This window comes from Lynx rufus, unplaced genomic scaffold (genome assembly GCF_022079265.1).
Source record: "Lynx rufus isolate CCGP_SWC_20201006 ecotype Redwood Valley unplaced genomic scaffold, mLynRuf1.p SCAF_11, whole genome shotgun sequence".
Classification (NCBI taxonomy): domain Eukaryota; kingdom Metazoa; phylum Chordata; class Mammalia; order Carnivora; family Felidae; genus Lynx; species Lynx rufus.
The window spans coordinates 6,257,152-6,263,261 of NW_025814825.1; positions in this window are offsets into that span (position 1 = coordinate 6,257,152).

Consider the following 6,110-nt stretch of genomic DNA (forward strand, 5'->3'; position numbering starts at 1 on the left):
CATTAAGAAAACTTGGTATTTAAAAGAGACTGCACTGAATATCTGTAGAAAGGGATGACTTAGGGGCGCCTGGGTGGCGCAGTCGGTTAAGCGTCCGACTTCAGCCAGGTCACGATCTCGCGGTCCGGGAGTTCGAGCCCCGCGTCGGGCTCTGGGCTGATGGCTCAGAGCCTGGAGCCTGTTTCCGATTCTGTGTCTCCCTCTCTCTCTGCCCCTCCCCCGTTCATGCTCTGTCTCTCTCTGTCCCAAAAATAAATAAACGTTGAAAAATGTCAAAGGAATTCTTTTTTCTACATATCAAGCTAAACGTGCAAACTGCCAAGAATAGCCATGATAGAACTTAAAGACAACAAAATATGAGCACATGCTTTATCAGGTAACAAGACTTATAATAAAATTACAATATTGAAGACAGGGTTCTATAAGTCCAAGAAATACAATTGGCACAGATTAGAGAAATCAGAAAGAGACTTATTCATTAAGAAAACTTGGTATTTAAAAGAGACTGCACTGAATATCTGTAGAAAGGGATGACTTAGGGGCGCCTGGGTGGCGCAGTCGGTTAAGCGTCCGTCCGGCTTCGGCTCGGGTCATGATCTCGCGGTCCATGAGTTCGAGCCCCGCGTCGGGCTCTGGGCTGATGGCTCAGAGCCTGGAGCCTGTTTCCGATTCTGTGTCTCCCTCTCTCTCTGCCCCTCCCCCGTTCATGCTCTGTCTCTCTCTGTCCCAAAAATAAATAAACGTTCAAAAAAAAAAAAAAGAAAGAGATGACTTAATAAACACTGTTTTGAAAAAAAATGTTGCTTAGAAAATTAATATACTACACGGAAAAATTTTGATCCTTCCCTAATAAAATACACAAAATTTACTACTCTAAAATCTGAAGCTTTTATTCACTAAACCTTATAATCACATATGAAAAAATGAGCTACTGGGAGATGACATATGTAGTGTAGAATCAATAAAGGATTAGTATCTAGAATATATAAAGAAATCCTACAAATCAATCTTTTAAAAGCAACATCCTCCTACTGAACAATGGACAAAAATATTGGACAAGTTACTGCAAAAAGAAGAAGCCTACAGGGTCAACAAATGTATGAAAAGATATTAAGCTTTCTTAGTTATCAAAGAAGCACAAATAAAAACATTAAGATGGTATTTTATGACATCAGCAATTACAAAGACTGACATTAAATGTTAAAAAGATGTGAAAAAAATAGGAACTCTCAATAAGAGCTGATGGGAAAATATATGGAGAGCACTTTGCCTCTGGAGAGCCATTTGGCAATGTCTAATGAGGTAAGTATGCCCTAAACTCAACAATTACACTTCCAGAAATATACCCTCAAAAAGGTCTTACTGTGCGTCATGGAGATAAGCACAAAAACGTGCACTACAACATTATTTCTTATAGAGAAGTAAGAAACAACCTAAATGTTATTTGTCAGGGTATGGATAAATAAATTTGAAGAATCATATAACTGAATACTATATGTAAGTTAAAGTTAAATGAAAAAAGCAAATTACAAAATGACATATAGTATGTCAAGTTTATTTATTTATTTTAATTTTTCTTTTTAACATTTATTTATTTTTGAGACAGAGAGAGACAGAGCATGAATGGGGGAGGGTCAGAGAGAGGGAGACACAGAATCTGAAACGGGCTCCAGGCTCTGAGCTGTCAGCACAGAGCCCGATGCGGGGCTCGAACCCACAAACCTTGAGATCATGACCTGAGCCGAAGTCGGCCGCTTCACCGACTGAGCCACCCAGGCGCCCCTAGTATGTCAAGTTTAAAATATGCAAAAATAATACCACATATTATTATGAATGTCTATGTATGTAGTCACAGGATATAAGCACATACAATAAGAAACAAATTTTGGATAGTGATTACCTGCAGAGAAAGAGGAGAAATAAATTAAGGAGAAGTATCTGAGGAACACTTTTATTTCAGTCATAAAAAATCTAGAGCAGACGTGGCAAACCATTAAGATGACGCAGCTGCCCTGTATGAACACAGTGGCATATTACGTTATTCTTATTTGCTGTAGGCTTTTTTTTTAATCCACCTCATTTTTCCTTCAATTTGAAAAAAATCTGAATTAAACCATATATCTATTAAAAACCAAGTTAAGTTTAATTCTTTAACAAAATAAAAAGTAAACAAAATTGCTCATAATAAGGACTATTTCCGATCTCTCACTAATTTACTCCAGAAAATCTAAACATTAAGCCTATCCTGTGCACCTTGTAATGTCAAAACCCTGAAACAATGTGAACAGAAATAAAAGACATATAAAATCTGATTTTGAGGTCCAGAAGAGAATACATACTTCAACCCATAAAGATCATAAACTAATCACTAGAAGTTCAAGTTGAATAGATTAAAAATTTTACTGATTACACATCAAGATTCGTATCTCATTGTCAGCACAGAAGAAAACATAAATATAGGCATTTATAAATGCAGCATTAAAAGAAAAAAGTGATTCAACAATTATTGAATATCTACCATGTCCTATAAACTAGAAATTAACATACAAATATTCATTTCATCTATAGCTTCTAAAAAGCATTGTTAAAAAAAAGTTACCCTATGTGGTCATCCATTATCATTCCCAACTTTGTGCTGAATAATATCATGAGGATTATTTTTATAAAGGTACTATATATGCTTTAAATGAATATATACTCTGCAATCCTTGGGTGTAATGCTCTCTCAACATATATCCAGTACTTTAGACCTGTCACTTGTGTTGTTTATATTGTTTTTATTTTATTGCTTTATCTTTTGTCACTCAAAGAATTGTTGTGGATTCTTCTATTTCTCCTTGTAGTTTTCTCAGTATTTGCTTTAAATATAATCTAATCTTATCAGGATATTTCTTTCTTTCTCATGAACTGAATGTTGTAATTTTGTAGTATATATCACTCTAATAATGCTTTCTGCCTTAAGATCTAACATATCCTAGATTTTTTTTATTACTTTTTGACTTATTTTTCCATTCTTTTACTTTCACTTATATTTTTTCCTTAGCTATTTTAGATGTGTGTCTTATAGAAACATGTTTTACTACTTAATAAAGTGTAACAAGCTTGGTTCTAACTGATGAATTTAGTACAGTTACATTTAATGGAATTACTACTATATGATATTTACATCTCCCTATAATTTTCCTTTGAATTTTCCATTTGTCCCACTTGTTCTATGTTTATTTTTCTTTATTTTCTTTTTGATGAACTTAGAACTTTTAAAAGTTTTACTGAGTTAATATATACATACAGAGAACTTCACATAATAATTGTAGAGCTTGATGTATTAACACAAAACAAATCTAGGTAATAAAAATCTCAGTCAAAAATAGAGAACTACTAGAAGCTTAAAGAACCCAGTAGTGTCTCTTTATCTTCTCTTACCTCTCTTTCCTCTTTCTGCAAAGATAAGCACTATACTGACTTTCGAGACTTTTATAAATTAAATTTGCCTGTGTTTGAATCATGGAGCAGGTACTCTTTTTGCCTGACGACTTTTGTTAAATATTGTTTTTACAACTTATTTGTATACTTGTGTATAATTGTAATTAGCTTAGTGTCAGTGTTTTATGGAATCTAGTTATAATGTACTAAAATTTTTAACCCTAAAAAAAAAAAAAAGAAAGAAAGAACCTAATCGGAGCTAAAACATTTTTTTAACTCTATAAAGATATCTAAATAAAAATATCTTCTGGGGCGCCTGGGTGGCTCAGTCAGTTAGGCGTCCGACTTCAGCTCAGGTCACGATCTCGCGGTCCATGAGTTCGAGCCCCGCGTCGGGCTCTGTGCTGATGGCTCAGAGCCTGGAGCCTGCTTCCAATTCTGTGTCTTCCTCTCTCTCTGCCCCTCCCCCATTCATGCTCTGTCTCTCTCTGTCCCCAAAATAAATAAACGTTAAAAAAAAAAATTTAAATAAAAATATCTTCTTAAAAGAACTGAACTGAATATACTCAAAGTACAAGCTTTTAAAAAGAAAAACCTGTGTTATATGAGATATATATTTTAAAAGTTGTAAGAAGTCGGGGCACTCAGGTGACTCAGTTGGTTAAGCATCTGACTCTTGATCCCAGCTCAGGGTTTGATCTCAGGGTCATGAGTTCTAGCTTCATGTTGGGCTCCAAGCATGGAGCCTATGGAAAAAAAAAAAAAAAAAGGTTGTAAGAGGTGAAATGTGAAGTAAATGATTTTGCAGGAAGACTTTTCTAAATGCCTTATACAGTATTTAGCAATACTGTTAATTCCTGAGTTTTCTCTTTTCTCATTCTTATACTTACTTCTCCTGCTAATTAATCACTTACTTAAAATCTGAAACAATAATTTATTTTTCTTCACACCAACTTTTCAATCTTGCAGCATTTCAGAATAGCTTACAAGATTGAAAACCTAGAAACTCAAATTGCAGAAAAGAAAAGTCAAGAATATTTTCTCCTCAAATGAGTATAATAAAAATGATGACTGCTTTCTAAGTGCTTTTCTTACTAGCATAAGCACTCTCTTAACAACAGTTTGGTTGGCCACAAGGAGTACAAATAAACATCTGGTGCTAAACTGACAAGGTATTTGAATAGTAGTTTTGCCACTTACTGAGTATATGATAAAGAGAAAAGCTATGTCCTGCATTTAAAAAAGAAACCTAAGGGGGTGCCTGGGTGGCGCAGTCGGTTAAGCGTCCGACTTCAGCCAGGTCACGATCTTGCGGACGGTCCGTGAGTTCGAGCCCCGCGTCAGGCTCTGGGCTGATGGCTCAGAGCCTGGAGCCTGTTTCCGATTCTGTGTCTCCCTCTCTGTCTGCCCCTCCCCCGTTCATGCTCTGTCTCTCTCTGTCCCAAAAATAAATAAACGTTGAAAAAAAAAAAAAAAGAAAACAAACCTAAGAATGTTATAGAAATGAAAGAAAAAAACACTACAAAATTCTTTTAGGGATGGAGTGACAAGCGGGGGGAGATTGGATTTTAGGAAATGTGCCCGTCTGACAATATAAAAATATAAAAATCAAATTTCTGATAATGTGCTTTATCCCTGGCTCTTAGTCTTATTATTTTATTTTTAACAACCATTCACAAAACAAAAGCTATGTGAATAATCAATTTTAGAAGATAATACCAAACTATTTTATCAAATTATTCCATCATTTTACACTCCCACCAGGAAAGTAAAAGAGATCCCAAGGATTTACATTCTCCCAAACACTTGGTATTGTCATTTTAAAATCTGTGTCAAAAATGTTTCTGTAAAATAGTTATCACTTAATGTGCATTTTCCTGATCAATAATGATGCTGAATACCTCTTAATGTGATTATTAGCCATGCAGTATTTTTGTGAAATGTCTAGTCATTTATTCTCCTTCTTCTTTCTTACCCCATTTTTCTGTCTGTATGTTTTGAGGGGCGCCTGGGTGGCTCAGTCGGTTAAGCGTCCGTCCGGCTTCGGCTCGGGTCATGATCTCGCGGTCCATGAGTTCGAGCCCCGCGTCGGGCTCTGTGCTGACTGCTCAGAGCCTGGAGCCTGTTTCAGATTCTGTGTCTCCCTCTCTCTCTGCCCCTCCCCCGTTCATGCTCTGTCTCTCTCGGTCTTAAAAATAAACGTTAAAAAAATAAAAATAAAAAGAACTAACTAGGCTTTTATTTTAGGATTAGTATGAACATATCTCTCTATTCTTTGGTATTAGCTACTTTTTTTTTTTTTAAGGAAGAAAACAAAACTTTACCAACGTGTTTTATTACCTTTACTTCATCTATCTTTTTCAGCATTTGTCTTTATATCTGAATGACAGTTTGGATGTATAAAAATATTCCAAGCTCTTTCCTTCAAATTTTTAAAAATACCAATGCATTTTCTGCTTGCATTCATAGTTGCTGTTTGAAAATGTGATATAAATCAATTTTTCATTTCTTTGTGACTTCTTTCTCATCTCTGGAAGGCTTGAGATTTTTCTTTCCCTTTGGAAGTTTTACATTTAATGTGTGTTGTGGGATTTTCCTTCTCTCTCCCTTGACTCTTTGTGGGCCTTTTTTTTACCTGAAAATACTCATCCCTTCCTTCCCTGCCACTCTAATTCTAGAAACTCTAT